Source organism: Cuculus canorus, chromosome 7 (genome assembly GCF_017976375.1).
Source record: "Cuculus canorus isolate bCucCan1 chromosome 7, bCucCan1.pri, whole genome shotgun sequence".
NCBI classification, from domain to species: Eukaryota; Metazoa; Chordata; class Aves; order Cuculiformes; family Cuculidae; genus Cuculus; species Cuculus canorus.
Window position 1 is genome coordinate 25,931,816 of NC_071407.1, and position 18,217 is coordinate 25,950,032.

The following is an 18,217-nucleotide window of genomic DNA, read 5'->3' on the forward strand; positions in this document are numbered from 1 at the left end:
TATACAGCCTGTTTAAAGCCTTATACAATCTGGCAATTACAAAGATTTGAGAGTTCCCATGACATTAGATAGATTCTGAACAAGAAATTAGATTTATCTCTGCCTAAGGCACATGCCACTCGCCTTTAGATGGGATGCAATGACCTCGAGTATTGAACAGGAAAATTATGTCTGTTGTTGTTGATAGTCATTATAGCATGGTTATACTGCCTGGCTTGAGTGTGCAAAGTCATCTTTTGCTATAGCCATATGATCTTCATTCAGTCACTTTCCTGGTACTGAAGGCTGTGTTTTTACTGCTGAAGGAGGTCCTTGTTGCTCAGTTCAGCATAGGCTTTGCTAAATGTTACGTTCAGGTGGTAAAAAAATATGTCCTTTTTTGAGCTCAGTAGTTTAACTGGAGTTTCTAGAATGAGTCTCTGCATTAGAAATGGGAACCGGAGATGGAAGGGAGCTCAGGACTCTGAGGTCACTAAGAGAGGCAGTTACAAGACTAAGTATGAAGGAGACAACAGTAAGGAAAGTCAGTGGGCAACAGGTTACATGAATCAAAATGGAAAATGGCCCTGGAGGAGAGGAGATGTCAGAGAGAAATATGAGGTAGTTTATAAACTGAGTGATATAGAGAATTCTGCATGTTGCATTGTTGAAAACAGCTTCCCAAATGAATCTGAGAGTTTGTCTCTTTTCAAGTAATACTGCTTGCTTAGCTGTTTTCTTCCACCTCTTTATTTCAGAATATTCCAGCATTCCCTACCATTGTTAGTGCCTTTTTAAAGAAGAAGGCTCTTATGCAAATACCCCACAGCACCTGGACCTGTTGTCCAGAAGCACTGTGAAGATCCAGTAAAGAAAATCTCCATTTCTTGTTTGTAGAATATTTCTTCTTGGAGGTCAAAAGAAATTCTCCATGGGAGGTTAAGATTCTGTTTTCAGCTTACCTGTACAGCTCCAATGATTACAGCTGCTTTTCACATAGTGCTCTGGAAAGAATTTTTTTGCCTGTAGTTCTGAAGCTGAGAGAAGAGTAGAATTAAGACTTTGCTTAATTAGTGCTACCTTTTCAAGGTCTATTTTAAGCTGTCTTCCTTTAGCCTGAACTATTTGATGGTTTCCAAAAATGTAATTTAATCATACCTGATTGCTTGCTGGAATCTGCAATTAACTTAGGTGCAAGGAATTAACAGTATTTGCCAGGTGCTGCATAATTTACCACGAGCTGCTTATAGCACACGTATGTAAAGTGTGTTGACTGTTTAAATTTATTGGCCAGAATATTTTAAGCTTATGATTGAATAATTTTTGTTGCTTCTTTTCATTTCTTTTCCCAGGATGACTCAGATATGAAATACCATGTAATTATATTCTCTATACTACCAAACTATCCCTTGCAATTATGGCACATTGTAGTTGTTATTTTGAAAGATTTGAAACAACCTATCTAGAAGGTTATTTGTGGGATGTAGTTGGTTGTTAGGATGAACATAGATTTTCAAGTAATTCTAGGCATGATATTGAATAAAAAGCTTAAATGAACTAAATGAAAGTAGTTCTCAGAAGACCTCTGAAATCTATTTCCTCCAAAGACAATAGAAGCAGTTTTAGAAAATACTTTATTCTGTTAAAATTCACATTTTTGTCCTGTTTGGGAGTCAGTTCTTGGATTAGTTGCATAATTAAAAATAGGAAGAGAATGGAAAAATTGGCCAACTCCCTGCAGAAACAGTTTTGGACTATTTGGAGTGTCTTTCTGAGATCCAGGTTTGTACCCTAGTTCTACTCTCAAGCTGTCTTCTGTTATGAATTTCCAAATACAGGACAATGTCAGGAGACTTCTGTGTAGTCTTTGTACTTCATTTTTCTGCTGTTTCAGGAAGATAAAACTTTAGATGAAAGTAAACCTCAGCTTAGTCCTGGTTTAGGAATAAATGTTTCCAAGTTTTCATACTGCTTAATGTAGCAGGAAGGCTTCTACTATCTGACACCTCTCTTCTCTGTGAAACTTGGAAATCTGCACAATCATTAGTATCTAAAATTACCTGGAAAATTATCATGCAAATAAATTGGGAAGGCAAATATTTTAACCTGAATAGTTGCTTAATCTAAACATCAGCAGCAACTCTGAAATTTAAGGTCATATTTACTCTGCGGTGCCCCTGAGAAACTTTGGGCCACCATTTAGTTGGAAGATATCACAATAAACTGAGGCATAAATGATAAAATGACTCTTGCCTTGTGATTTGGTCAGTCAGACACACAAGACTCTGCCTGGAGAAGAAAAGGCTCTGGGGAGACCTTATAGCAGCAATCCTGTACTTTACAGGGGCTTACAGGAAAGCTGAGGAGGGGCTTTTCATCAGGGAGTGTAGTGATAGGATGAGGGAGAGTGGTTTTAAGCTGGAAGTGGGGAGATTTAGATGAGATATTAAAAAGAAATGTTTTCCTGTGAGGGTGATGAGGCATTGGCACAGGTTGCCCAGGGAAGTCATGAATGTCCCATCCCTGGAAGTGTTCAAGGCCAGGCTGGATGAGGCTTTGAGCAACCTGATCCAGTGAGAGGTGTCCCTGCCCATGGCAGAGAGACTGAAACTGGAGGACTTTTAAGCTCCCTTCCAACCCAAATCACTCTGTGATTCTATGCAACTTTCATTTCCCAGGTATAAAGCAGCAAGTGTATGCCAACAGGATAATAGCATGGGGATATGCAGTCAGTTCTTCATGTCCTACATTAAACATTATTTACATTGAAACCAGGAAGCAAATTGCTCAGTTTCACGCTTCTGAATACATTTACAGCATTTTTTACTGTTCATAAAACTGGTGAATACCGTCTTTCATTGCAAAAGCTGTGCAGATCTTAAATTTCCCAAGGAATAATGCATTCCCATAAAGCTGTCACAGACTCCGAAAAGCAAAAGATAAGCGGAAAACAGCACAAACCCAACAGACTTAACAGTTTATCTTTGTGTGAACCAATCACAACTGATATGACCATATCAGAGACTTGCAGGTGTTCCGATTTTAAGATGACATTTGAGAAGGTAAAAGTAGAATTTGCCGCAGCATCCTTGATAAATATTATCCTGTCTGAAGCTCTGTGTACCACCAGTACAATTGGTACTTCACAAGAGGAGAAAAGGTTAATTTATAATCACATTCAGAGAAGTTAACAAAAGTTACTAAAAGCTTTTTTGAGACTGTGAACAGCTGAAACCTGCCAATTCCTCTAGCCAAAATGAACTGCCAAGTGATTTGCACAAAATGTGCGTGTTGACCCAGAAAAGCTAATCCAGAGTCAGATTTAAGTATTTTGTTGTTTTTTTCTGGTAAAATCTACACACTTTAGGGAGCCATTGTCCACAGAAACTAGTGTCTCCTTCAGTTTGTAGTCTTTTGGGAAGAGCCTGACTTCAGAAGGGACCCTCAAAAACTAGAGAACAAGATACTGTACAGGAAACCGACAATTCTCTGTGTATAAAGCTAGATTTAGATACTTGACATGGTACTTCTCTCCTTATGGAGAAGCAAGAGGAATAGTTGTTCCTACATTTGTCCCTGAGCTTTCTTCCCATTGTGTTACCTTCTACCCAGCTTTGCCTTACCACTTACCTCTTTCTATTCTCTTCTATTTTCCTTCCTTCAAATCTTTATATCATTGTATGCTGTTTTCTTTCTTCTTTTTCATTTAATCACTTTTTGTGTTCTTCATTATTATTTCTAAGTCACCAAACTGGGCTTCTTTCCTGTCTTACAGAACCAGCCTCTTTGGATGCGTTGTCTGTGACGAGTGATTTCCAGAAAAACAGGCTCAGTGGAGTCATGGAACAATAATGAAAGTTAACTGGCCGAAGGTAATTAGAAATCTGTCTAATATTATATTACCGTGGAAGATTTGTTCCTGCCAAGGATGGTCTTATAAAGAAGATGCCAAGTCTCAAGGAGATGATTCAGTAGTGCAAGTCATGTATTAGTAGACTCCTAAGCAGAATGCAATGGATCACGAAAACAGACAACCCTTAATGCCATTCTTGAAATAGAATTGGGAGGTAGTGATTCTTTGTTGCATGTAAAATAATAGAGGAAATAATCTTGCAATGATAATTCAATAGATTTTAAGTCAAATCTTGTTTTATAATTGAAGATCCTAAATGGATGCTTACATTTTTTATAGGAAATACTCATTTGAGGCAACAGATGCAGTAAAGTTTGCAGAAGCTCCCGTGAGGCAATTGGAAAATAAAGGCAGTTGATTTACCAAGAGAAGTTAATACTGCTCAGTATGTATAGACAAAAAAAATGTATATTGTATGGACAGTGAAAACCTAGAAAGTTGTTTTTTAAAAAAAAATGCTTTTATTAAGAGTTTGAATTCAACTCAGTTTGCAGAAGTGTTGATGCAGAACTCTGCCTAAAATTTTGCTCAGCCAGCACAACAAAGGACGAGAGCCAGCATTGTTAGAACACTGCAGGTGGTCAAATGTACTGGGAAAGATATGTTTCACTGGGAACTTTGAACTCAGGTTTTCCACAAATGCGGTTCAAATACCTTTGTGAGCTGATACAGGTTTTTCAGTGAGTTTCAGAAAAATTGTGGCCATTCATCGCTTCAGCTGAGTATGAGGAGACATTTCACCATCCTTTGCAGCTTTTAAAAAACTATCTTAATATATTGCTTCATGTTGAAAGTTATCAGCACCATTGGCAAGGGCTAAATATGAACGTGAAGGAGTTGTACTTTTCTGGATGCAATTAGTTTTGGCACAGTGCATGCTCCCATGGCTAAGCCCTGCGTGCACTGCTGTTCTTGTCAGGGTCGTTATGTGTGTTTTGTCTTTCCAAGGTATTATGCCTTCACTGTGAAACATTCATCCAAACTCAGATTTGGCAAACGGAGTCTGAATCTAACAGCATGCTGGTTTCCAGGAAAAAAATAATTTGTTCCTTTGGAGGGAGGAAAGGGATTTGGATTTTAAAACGCTTCGTTTTATTTTATAACACAAAACTCACTTTACACTTCTGTATGTAACATTTCAAAGCAGTTGCTTAGAAGTGACCTTGATGATTCCAGAGTAAATTATAACATATTATGTGAAATTTCAAGTTCCATTTATAAATGTTCTTAGAGAGTAATAATAGTTTCAGAAGTTCTATGCTCTTAACGTGACTGTTGACAATGTGTTCTCCTTTCCAGCTAAGAGCAGTATATAATAATTGAATTTTTTAAGCATTTATTCCCCTCTAGGAAATTAGCTTTGAAATTAAAACATGGCTATGGAAACAGAGTAAAGATAGAGGTATTGCACATGACCTTCCAAGCTGTCTGTGAGAGATTTACGAGGAAACAGAAGCAGTTGAAATGTTTGCTAAACTACATTGTGTTTATACAGATAGAAATACCTATAGAGGATTAAACTGAAAATTCATCTAGTTTACTCTTCTATTTCTAACAGAGGTTGCACAGAAAACCCGAAGAATCTTGTATTAAATGGCGGCAGGAACTAGCTAATCTGCTGCATATTTATTTTATGTCTCGACTCAATTTGCTAATAAACCGTAGAGCTCATCATGAATATGACACAAATATGAAGAGGTATTAGTATTTAATACTGTGATAATAGTCAGTCTCCAGCCAGATCTCCATGGTACAAGTGGTGAAAAACATAAATAGTTTCTAAATATCAATAGATTTTTATTACCAGAGCAAAAAATATATAATCCTAAAAAAGCTGAATGATCCATGCTACCTCTTGAGGGAAGTGTTTCTATTTGCATTGCAGTATAAGGAATTAATTAATCATAAGTTATCATTCAACTTCTGTAACGCTTAAAGGTAAATGAATGCTTATCTGCAAAAGCAGAATCCAGATTTGTGCATATTTGTGGCAAAATGGGACTAGTTCTGTAGTGCATGTGGAGGTTTTAGGGATGTGTTTGCTGGGAATGGCTACCCATGGCTTCAGCACACCAATCCGTACTTCTTTTTATTTTCACTCTACATAATACTGACATTTTGGGAAACTGCACCTTCATGAGGGACCTTTTAATGATAATAATGAGTAGTTGGGTGTGGTTTTGTGGCAGTTTGAGAAACAAAAGTTTCCTCCTCAAATATGGATATGTAAAGGAATGATGCCTATTGTAGGGTGAATGATTATCAGTATCTTTTAGGTCTGAGGTAAGAACAGTTTCATAGAAAATAGAAAGCTGAGTATATTTTCATGACAGCAAATTTTGAAATGGAAGTAGTACTAATTCTGTTTCTTGAACTGCTATTTCATCTGCTGAGGTATAATGAATTGCATATTGCAGTAATTCTCATTTCAGTCAAATCTGCATAAGTTATGGTAGAGACTTCACAAAATCATAGAATGGTTTGGACTGGAAAGGATCTTAAGGTTCCAATGACCCTGCCATGGGCGGGGACACCTCCCACTGGATCAGGTTGCTCAAAGCCTGGCCTCGAACACCTCCCAGGATGGTGCAACCACCACTTCTCTGGGCAACCTGTGCCACTGCCTCACTACCCTCACAGCAAAAATATTCTTCCTAATATCTAATGTAAATCTCCCCAGCATTTGTATTTTAACAAGTCAGAGTCATTATTATTAGATTATTAGATTAATCGGTGTGATGAGTTTCTGAACTTTGTTATTCCAGTTAAATACAGCCTTCTGAAAGCTGAGGGTTTGAGTATGTATTGCTCAGTTATTAGAAGCCATTGGATGCAGCTTTCAGCTAATGTACTTCTAATGCAGTTGTCTGTTTAAGAAAAAACAATAAAACAAAAACCCCAACACACATCCCCTTAATTGTACATTTTAATCTTCTCTGCAACCAATACTGAAGAAAGTCTCCCTCATCCCTTTTACTCAGTGAGATAACTTGGCTGAAAGCCTTTATATAGTTCAGGGTCTTACTTCATTGCTTTCTGAATAGAGTTTCTGGAGAGTATAGATTTAGATTACAATGGCGAATGGCCATGGTGCCACAGGGAAATATGTACTCATTAATGGACTTGGTAATGATTATCATTGAAGAGATTCTAATAGTATCAGATGTAAACGCTGTCACAGCCCTCTATCTTTATCAGTCGGATATGGAAATGCATCATTAATTCACACAGACTGATTCTCAGAGCTATGCAAATTGATGCAGTTGGATAATGTCTGAAGGAAATTAAAAGCTATGCATTGTCAATTTAATATTTCAGATTTCTATTTCCAATTAATGTGGTCTAGGAGATAAGGGGAATTGAATCGTGACAGTAGTATGGGTCATTCAAATCAGATGAAATTCAGACTATGCCTCTACCAGTTCCAGCTTCACTATGCTCCTCTGCATCCTCTTTGAGAGGGTTGTGACAAATACAAACTTGCATCAGTGAAATCTGACTGCAAAGTTAAAAAGATGTATATATACAAGCAATTAAAAAATTTCTTTAGTAGGAGTTACTTACCTTTATTGGAGTGGAATATTCCCTTATCCTGATTTTGATGTGTTTATTCATAATGCGTTGAGTGCAATAAATCAGTATCCCTCTCAAATTTGTAGCTTTAGATGCTGCACATTAATAGCATATTTGTTAATTATTTGCTCAAATGTTGATTATTAATATTTGATTTGGGTTTCGGGTGGCAGATATTTTTGGTAGGAAAACCCTTGGATTATTTCTTTGTTGTAACCATCTGAAACATCATTATTTTCAAAACAAATAAGAAATGCAGTGGAAGATAAGCTTTTAGAAATAATAATGCACTTAAAAATAAGCTGTGGCTTGTGTTGTAAATGGTAGAATAAATAGGGTGGAAGATAAGCTTTTAGAAATAATAATGCACTTAAAAATAAGCTGTGGCTTGTGTTGTAAATGGTAGAATAAATAGGTGGGTGCTAAGAGAGAATCAAAAAGTGGCTCTTCAATGACCTTTACTTTTCACAAAAATAGTTTCCTCTCTCTCTCAGCCATACTGATTTGTCATGGGTTTTATGTTGCAGTCTGTGCAAAGTATAAAACTTGCCACCTACTCATCTCAGTCTCTGTCACACTTTTCACCTTCTTCTAATTTCCCTTTAGGAGGTCACTTGATCCTCATTTCAAGGTTCTAATTTTAATAATCCCGGTCCATCCGGAGCTGTTTCCCCAAAGAAATATTTCACTGCACACATCACTTACCGTGTTGATATTTCTTGTTAGTATGCAGCGTCAGGTTAACACCTCTAGATAACCTTGATAAATTAAAAATTGGCTTATCAATATTCAATCAACCTAGCTCATTTATCCACATGTCTGACTTCCTTTCTATCAGAGCTGAGCTAAAATAGAACTGCAAAAGCAAATGGAATTAAAATTGTATATTTTCCTTTTAAGCAGAAAGTAGATTGGTCTATGGCTTAAGCACCATGGTTTAATGAAAGTGAAATAATACACAGTGGGAAATAGGATATCACAAAATATTAGTTTTGGTTAGACAGACTTAGGGGTTTTTTTATACAGTGAACATCCAAACAACACTTTTTTAGGAAAATTTGGGAAAGGTGGATTTGGTCTGCCCAGTTCTTTTTGCTGCTGTTGAGTCTTGCTGATTATTCTATGTAATATTTAGAATTTATAGTGTTTTATATCTTCAAAAGGGCTGAGGGCCGTGTAGGGCGATTAGAGACCCTGAAACTCCAGGATGTTCTGTGATAGGCTCCTAAAAGCATTCACATGCTCATTTCTCAATGGCTTCCTGTCTGGGTTGTCAGTCGGCAGAAAGCAAAAGAAGCCAATCTTTTATCACAACATATAGACCTCATTAATTAATATACAGCATGAATCCTGATGGTCCTAACTCATGGAATCAAAGTTTTCTGGGATTTCATTTTGTGTTATAGCAGCTTTCCAGAAAAGAGAGAATTTCGGCATTTTCCAATTACTATGATCTCTAATTTTGTGGTGAAAATTAATTCCTTATGAAGCTCCAAAGTTATCAGGGTTTCTGTTGCCAAGCCCTTTGCAGAGCATTGCTTATTCTACTGAAGTTAATCTACATAGCTTTTTGTATTAAGATAATTATTTTAGCCCTGCCAAATTAAAAAACCTAAGGTCTAAGCAAAATATTTAAACAAATTCTTTTGCATTAAAAACCTTTAATTTAATTGTAAAAATTATGCTTTAAAAGGAAAACATAAAAAAAATTAAAATTGCATAAAATATTTTTATATGTTTGTTTTACAAGGAATTTTATTCTCTAAATTTTGCATCGCTCTGAAAAAAGTAGTGTATTATTTGAACAGTTCTGACAGAGTAATTAACTGATAAACTGATTCAGGCATTCACGTACTGCTTCCATGACACTTCTTATCTGAACTTCTTATAGCCTTATAACAGAAGCCCAATAAAACATGGAAGACAGAGTCAATTAAAAGTACTTTTCAGGAAGGTCCCTCGCAAGATTCAAAAATATTCCTTGAAAAATATGCAAAAAGGATTAACGTCTTATTCTTGAAGGCATCCTAATAATTTAAAAAGGTGTACCTAGTAAATTAGTTTCTGAATTTTGCAGTTGCCTAAGGATATGGATATTAGAAAATTTTAAGGCTATTTTCTTAACTTTGTTCTTACATTAAAACTTGCAAAACAGTGCTTAGTAACTCTTCAGAGAGTCTTTATACTCCCCCTAGTCTGAGTTTGATTAATGCCGTAGGTCAATTATTGATTCTTCAGCTTTTCTTGCCTTCTACCACCCACCAACCCACCTCAAGGGCAGTGATTTCAAAATTAAATCAGTATAAGATGGGTGTAATTAAATCCTGTCAAGATTCTAAGGTTTGTTTCACTTCAAAAGCTCAGTACAATTGTTGTTAGTTTTAAAGGAACTAAAGAAAATGCTTTAGGCGGTGCATATGCACCATGGTGAAAAAAAGAACACTGGGAAATGCAGGTAAGGAACTGCCATTTGAACATTTTTATTTCGGAAAGTTGTTGCACTTTTAGATAAGAAATAATTCTTTTAGATAAGAATTTGCATGTGTTTCCTTCTAGGATTGGCCGTGCATTTTTTGAAAGTTAGCAGCTGCAAAGCATATAGAATATCAAAGATGCCAATTGGTATCATCAAAACTTTGCTCTACTAGTTTCACCGTCATCTAGGTAGAAATGTAACATAGGAATGGCCTTATTCTATGGGTGTGCATCAATAACTTCTTTATATTTTGATTCAACCACGCATTTACCATGGATTAAAGCTGCCAATTTGAATTATGTACAACAATGACCTGTTTTTTAACTGAGATAGTGCAGAGAAGAAGCACTGACCTACTGCTTATGTTATTGTTCACCAAGCAGGAAAAAGAAAAGTGTCTGTTTGAGAGTTGCTCACCTGTCTTTAGGGTGCCTAATGCTTCTGTGAATCACTAACCCTACAAACTATGTTTTGTACAGCTAATCTGTACCTGTTCAGTTTATCAGACTGCCCTGGTATGTAGTTTCTGCAATGTAGGCAAACGCTCGTGAGGATATATAGCTGAAAGACAGTCTATGTCTTTTTCTTGGTAACTCATTTCCTTCCATGCAAGAACCATTTTTTTTCTATGGAAACTGCACACAGTACTTTGCTGGGGTGGAGGAAATGGATTTTCAAAGCAGGGCGATGTGATTGTGATCGCTGCTCCTGGGATTGGCCGCCTTACTGGATGCATACAGAAGGCAGTTTGCTTGCAGCTGATGTGTGCCCTGCTGCTAATGTTAGCAGCCCCAGGAAAAATTATTCCCTTCATAAGACATGTGCCTGACTCCTGGAGGCTTCTCAAAGTTTCACCGAGTCAGTTAGGAAAGTGTGTATTAATTTATATATTTAATGCCTGGCCTGCCTCTATCTGACCTGCATTGGTTGGCAAAAAAGCGACAGCCCCCCGACAAAAGCCACCCCCTGACTCGAGAAGAGAAAATGCCTGCAGCCCCCTTAACAAAGGGAACAGCAGCTGCTACTTCAGGTCCTGTAGGTAGGATTACCAGCACCCCCAGGCTGAGAAAACTAGTTGAGCTACCTCTATCTGAGCCAAAAAGCAGCCAGTGGGCTTGTTTTAGTCAGCTCACAGAAAACAAACAAGGGGATTTATTGGCTACTTTCCCCCTCAGCAATTCTAGATACTGCCCAGGACAGCCTGTCCTGGTGAGCTCCCAAATTCTGAGAGGCATCCCTTATTCTAAAAACCCCGCTTAATCTGCACACATGGGTAGCCACCAACGCCCACAGAAAGGAGAATAAAATAAATACACGGTGCATTGTTCCTTTTAAAAACCGGTCCTGTCTTTTTCTTTCTTTTTGTCAGGAAAAAACTTGATGATCCACCACAGAGCCACGTGGACCGAGGACACATCCTGACATGCCCTGCTGTAACCTCTGCCGCTGAAGGTGGGCTGAGATCTTTCCCCACAAATGTTGATTTTGTGTTTAGGTTTATTATGATTAATGTGTCTACTTTTGCTGACCTGTCTTGAGATTTTTTGCCACAACTGTTAATTTTGTGATTGTGTTTGATATGGTTAATGTGACTATTTTCACTATATTTGTATTACAGATTTTGGGTTTCCCTAAGTTGAATATTTCCTTTTTTAAGGAAGTCATTTATTTTTCTCAATATTCTTTGTTAATGCTAATGTTGTTCCTCAGGAAGACCCACTGATCTGTACTGGGAGAAGAAAGTGGTGGTGAAGGATACTCTTGTGGATGTCATCATCACACAGTTTTGTGAATTGTGTCCTTGGGATACAAAATTCCGTCCTTTGGAGAAACCAGATTACTATGAGGCTTTATATGTGCCTCAAGTTTCCTAATACTCTGGTTTTAAGCCCCCAAAATTTATCTGAGCCAGTGGGATTCTGGTTACAAAATTGAACCTTAAAAGTTTTGGGAAAACAAATGGAACCCCTTTGAGTGCTCCAAAATTATTATTGCTTCTGGGTTATGCATTGAGATTGGAGTTGCTTATTTACCATTGCTAGTAATCTAAGGGATAGAAGACCAAGGCTAAGAACTGTAGTTTCAACCGTATTTGTTAATATGTTATTTTTTGATTGTTAGATTTATACTTGTACTGGTTCACTTCGCTGTTGTTATATTAATCTTGACCCTCTCTCTCTCTTTCTCTGTCTCCCTCCCATTACCTTACAGTGTGTGTGTTGGATCATATCCGTGTGACCTTGGCTGTGTTCAGGGATCAGATTTTGATCTGAACATGTTGGGATTTTTTCCTGTGACTTTGGGAAGTCACACCTCAATGTCTCAGCTGTGCACCCGAGTATTTTGGTCTGTTTATGTTTGCCAGAGCCAGAATAAATATTGCTTTTGATTTTTGCCCTGGGAGCGACCTTGTTAGCCTTGGGATCACCACACAGATAAATGACTTCCCCTCCCCAGTCAGGACTGGACATGAGCATGTGGCTTGTTGTTTCGGGGCATGACACAAGCTTGAAATATCTAGACTGGAACATTACTCAAAGGGTAGGAAACTTTGGTAACCACAGTAACAGCAGGCAGCTTCAGCCTTCGAGTTATTCATCCTTGCAGCAGGAATTTAATAGAACAGCAGTGGAATTTTCTGCTTATCTCTTGCAAAAGAGAAAACAGATTCTAAAAATGATAATGTGGAGGAGAAAGCTCTTTAAATTTGGGTTTTAGTCAAAAACTGAAATTTTCCACGTAGCTTACTGTCTTACATGTAACTAGTCAAAAGCCTGTCCAAGGAAGAACTAAGAGAAACTCTTTGCTCTCATTTTGTAGTTTCACATTAGCTTAGTTCTGTAAAATGCAGATTTTCGTCATAGTATACTGCAAGCTATGTTTACTTAGCCTCCTTTATAGTATGTATTTCCTTTTAAACAGTATTTAAAATTCATAGTAATTCACATTTTTAAGTTAGTCTTAAAATCTGCAGTTACTAGCTGTTCTTTCTACTTAAATGGTATTAACAACAGATCTAAGTACTTCTCTCTCTATTTTGCTTTGTCTTTTGCAATATCTGTGATGTACCTTATGGGTTTAAATCTGGTCTAAGAACCAAATTTTGTGGTTGGCTGTGAGCTAGACATCTAAAGCTGAGAGGAGACTATTTTCTAACAAACCACATGGCAGTTATGTACAGAGAGACCCTTCTAATGTCCTCATAACGCACTCTTTATCTAATAGATTAACATCTTCTTCCCAGGAGTCACCGAAGGTCTGACTATAACCCACGTGCCCTAGCTTTACCTGTCTGATTCTTCTTTGAATATCCTTTAGCAGAAGGCCTGAGAACTTTGTAGATATTTAATATTGTGTAAGGAATGATGTTCTGAGGCACGGAGTAGTGACATAGCCTGTCAAATCAAAGAGGCTGTCAATGGCAAAATCCACAAAGTGTTGTCTCCTCTTTTGCACAGAAAACTCTAAGAGTTCCTTTAGGCAACCTCAGGATGGGGAAGTGGGAGAAAAATATGAAAAATAAACTAATTTTTCGTTAGTTTAGTTTTTAATAAAACTAATAAAAACAATATAGGTTTTTTTCTTATACACAAAATGAAGATCAGTTACCTCAAAGTATTGAAACCTTAAACCTGAATTCAAACCAGTATCCATAATTTTAAAAAGGAGCTGATCAGTTTGTTTCCCATAAACCATGGAATTGCAGAGTTCTGGCTTTGTCTCTACTAACAAAAAGAAGGAATTGGATCTTTTGATAGGAACGTAAAGGTGGGAAAACAGTATGCGTAGTGTCTTTTGTAAGATCACGTGTGCTGTAAAGTTAACACAAATATTAAAATACAGGGTAGCTGTTGCCGTATGGGAGGGGGTGAGCATGTTGGCTGGACGGGCTTTTTTCCAAAACTGGGAAACTAAACTGGTGTGTAAGTTTGTGGGAAATGCTGGTGGGAAATGTCTTTCAGCCTAACTTCAGGGAAGGAAAAACAAGCCAGGATTTGATAGGAAGAGGAATAGTTATTTTGTGAATTTCTTTAAATGACAGAGAGCAGTTAGGTCCAGATGTTAGACCTAAACCGTTTACTGTAAAATGACCTTTCTATTAATTAGATAATGCTGATCAAAGAAATGAACTCATTTAACAGATTTAAATTAAGCTTTTACTTAATCTCTTATTGTTAATGACTTTATTCTGTATTACCATACACGTTTGTAAGACTCCACCAATGAATATTTACTGCTGTTGAAGGAGGAAGTTTCAGTTTTTCCAATAGCCGGCTTGCTTGATAACGCCATGTTATAGTGGACTTTCTCTTTTAAGCCTTCAAAGAGGCTGAGCAAATTGTTAGTTGAGAGTATTCTTGGTTTAATGCGAGACCCAGATATGTTCATGCTAGAAAAATAACTGGAGTGTTTGGATAATATTAGTAATGCAGACTTAGAAAAGAAGTATTTAAGAATTCACAATCTCCTCCTGCTGTAATTAGTGCATGTTTATTTTAAATATTTCTTCAACTATTCTCTTATTCTGCCTATAAATTTTCTTTCTGGAGCCTGAGCTCCTTCAATATAAGTGATGATAATTGTTCCCTATTTTTCGTCTTAACCAATTACAGGTCTAATGTGAATCATCACATATTCTTAGTGTAATTGCCATTTCTGTCCTATAGTTCATGTTTAGATGAAGTAAAATTGCTCTTACTTTATCTTTTTGTGATCTGACTTCCTTGGAGAAGCAGAAAAAAGAGCAAAATAATTTACTTCATTTTAGCAACTAATAAAAATTCTAGGCTTTATTTCAGCCAGTGTAAAATTGACAGAAACGTTGCAGTGTAGCTTCTGGAGAAAAAAAGTCTTGAATTGAAAAGGTATTAATTTTTACTCTACTTTCAATTTCTTCTAGCATTTATGGAAGCTGATAAGTCTTGGAATTAATGTCCAAAACTAAAATTACGAACGCAAGGATGAAATGTATCTTGTGTCCCTTCTCATGTGTATATATACTCACCGTCATGTAGGTAGGTATATACTCTTTGTCTTGACAGGCATGCTACGTTTGTAAATTATATGCTGTCTTATAAATTGTGAAACATTTGGTCATCTTTGTGCTTTGTGATGGGTCTTTGACTTCTTGATTTGCAAGAAGTATAATTCTTGGCACCCAAGAATTTTGATAGGTGGTCACATCTGAAAGTGATGCTAATTAACAGAGTTTCCTTGCCTTCTGCAGGGAAAGCCTAATTTACAGATGCATTAAGATTCTAACCCTCACTGAAGAAAGTACTGTCTAGTTGGATAATTGGCATGGATTTCTTTCTCTAGGGAATACTGAAGAAATGAAACAAGATAAAGCTTTTATTTTTTTTTTTTTTAGTGCAACTGAATTAATACCTAAATGCAAGTAAGAACACTTTTTACACTGGACTTCACTTCTGAAAATTGATTAGACTACTGATTAGACAGTCTCGGCTTGAATGTTAAGCTTGACCATGAGGGTGCCTACTAATGAATATTACATCAGCACAACTTTGGAATAACCAAGAAAAGGTTAAGTTTTGTTTCAACACCATTGTTCTCATAAGTTTTCTTTTCACGATCATGAAGATATTCATGCATGAAAAAAAAAAAATCCTAATAATCTTAACTGCAGTCCCAGGCACATATGGGAAACACTAAGGCTGCTGGGGAATTGCCTGGTTACCTCCAGAGTGGGATGGCAACAGTATTCCTGGCCACCTCCTTCATCTCAGATCTCTCTCTGTGTCTCTCCTTGCAAAGCGCTGCTCTCTCAGCAGAGCCCTGCCCAGCAGGACTGTATTTCCTTGGGCAGTTTGGCAAGGGATCTCTGCAGACCTGCCAGCTGCGCTCCGTGCTGATGTGCTGAGGTTGGAGAGCCCTAGTGCGTATCTTGGGTGCCCTGCGCTCCCTAGAGCATACTCCGGTCAATCTCTTGCTGTGTAGAATACAAGTAAACCCTCACCAATTTAAACGTTTTAAATACTTGTAGATAAGTAATGAAAATTCCCCTTAGACAATTGAGATGCTTAGCTAATAGCTGATCATGGCCAGCCAGTGCTGGCAAAGATTACTGATGATGGTTTCTTTTAAAATGAGAAATGGAGTAACTGAGGCTTCTCTTGGTAGGATGAGAAAAATTACTGCTTTGCCTAACATTGCATTGTATGTATTTTTCCACCTTAATGATAAGGGTATCCAAAAAGCATGAAAAAAAAATCTAGCTAGCACCAGATATATAAGTATAAATCCATACACTCGCTAGCCTTTAGAAAAAGAGCCATTTTTGTTTAATTCAGTAAGACTGTCCCATTAAAAACTGAGCACCCATGGATTAGTTTGACAGAGAAAAACTGCTGGAGCATTTGCATGGATTTGGCTTGGTGTGGTCCCAGCCTTTGTCTTCACTGCAACCGTTGCTGCCAGCTATTTTACCCAACTTAGCCGCAGCCAGTGATTTGATTAACAGATGATGACTTACACTAACTGAAACTGTGGCTTGTGGTTGACATCCCACTGCATTATTGCTTTGATTCTCAACAGAGTTTAAATAGTATGCCATAGCCGCTCTTAGGCTGGCTAGTTCGGATTTGAAGCATTTCATAAAATTAAGTTAGAAATACCAGTGACTGAATGGAAGTTCATTTATAGAAAATATGTATGTTTGTGGTTTTTGCTAATAAGACTGATTAAAGATATGAGTATATCTTTCAAATATAAGCAGCTCATCAAAAGTGTTCATAAAATTGACAAAATATTCAGCTTGCAAGGCCAGAGCATTTTCATTGTGAGGTGTCTGACTAATCTTGAAACAAGATGTTGCTTTTTTTTTTTTTAACAATAGAAAATTCTCCTCAAAAGTCTAGGATTGTTTTCTTTCTCTCAAACCACAGGGACTGTGAAAGGAGATATGTGGGTAATGGAGGAGGATGCTAAGATATGAACAGAGGTTAAAATTGTAGCAGCCCCTACTCTGTTTTTATTTTTTCTGTAAGGTAATTGTCCCAAGAGTTTTTGTTTGTTTGTTTTTAAATGAAGTTATTACATTGAAGAAACACTTATTGTGGTTTAGCAGTAGTTTCTGTCAACTTCTTGACTAGTACTCTGTGCATCTTTTTCTTGGTTAATTTTTCTATAACATGGGCCGCACACGTCATTCTACACTCTTTCCTCTAAAATCTAAATAAACTAAATGAGAGTTTATGATTACTCACCTGCTCGTTATCACCCAGGCTAAGCTTGATTGAGTAACAAGAGATGGGGAGGATAGGCTAGAAAATAAGAAATACACAGAAAAAGAGAGGACGATATTGCCATGAATGCCTTTAAAATGATTGTTGGAACACATAGAAATGAATTATGTTTCAAAGAATATTGTGCTTTGCAGCCCATGGATACTGCAATTAAGCTCCTACATTGTTTCCAAATCTATTTATAGTTCCTAGATTATGTGAAGTCCTTCTGAAATTGTTTTGTATCCATGGTTACCAAACACAGTTCATAAACTAACACAATTCTAGTGCTGTGAAAGATCAGCAGATTTTTCTCTTTTCCTAGCGGTAGTTTTCTGGTACAAATCCTCACAGGTGTAGATGATAAAATCCCCAGATATCTGCATTTTCAGTGAGTTGCATTCAACATCACTGTTTGTACTTGGCTTTACCATCAGCATGGTATTGTGACACTTTGGAAACACAATCTTGGCCTCCATTATATTTCAATGAAAACTGTCAGATTTTCAGACATACCTTTTCCAAATAGATGTGAACGAGCTGAAAAGCCTTCATCTCTAAATCTAAAATGGAAACTGCACCGAAGGCACATAAACCTCCCTTTTTATTGTCCTTTTCTATTTCTAAAGTGTAAGCAGAGAGCAGCAACTGTTGCAGCTATAAAAATTGTAGTGTTGGGGGTCCTGTGGTATTTTCTTAGGATTCATGGTTTTTTAATGTTTTGTTCTTTTCATCTGGTAATTTGGGAGATGTGTGATATTGAGGGGAGTGTCTGTCTCATGGATTTTCTGTGATATGAAGTTAGGAGTATTCACCAAAGACTGTGAGGGGAAGAAAACTCACATAATTAGCATAACATTATAATGAGTGGACATTACAGTCTCAGTGCTTCTTCTATGTAATAGTGTCCTGTGCGTTTTCTGCTTTTCTTGCTGACAGTAGCTTGAAGTAAAATCTCGGCTAAACCAGGCTATCCACCTGATCCTAATCTTCTCACTGAGGAAAAACAGTTGCTAAAATGAAGTATTTGGA

General features: G+C 37.1%; 1 long non-coding RNA gene across 2 annotated transcripts in view; it reads left to right on the forward strand.

The window, feature by feature from the left end:
• The window catches only part of LOC128852721 (uncharacterized), a 75,230-nt gene that overhangs the window by 48,548 nt on the left and 8,465 nt on the right, over window positions 1-18,217 (forward strand). For both annotated transcript variants that reach the window (XR_008450730.1, XR_008450731.1), the window contains exons 5-7: window positions 3,755-3,851; window positions 11,311-11,393; window positions 14,842-14,956. This is a non-coding gene — a long non-coding RNA (uncharacterized LOC128852721). The remainder of the gene's footprint in view (window positions 1-3,754; window positions 3,852-11,310; window positions 11,394-14,841; window positions 14,957-18,217) is intronic.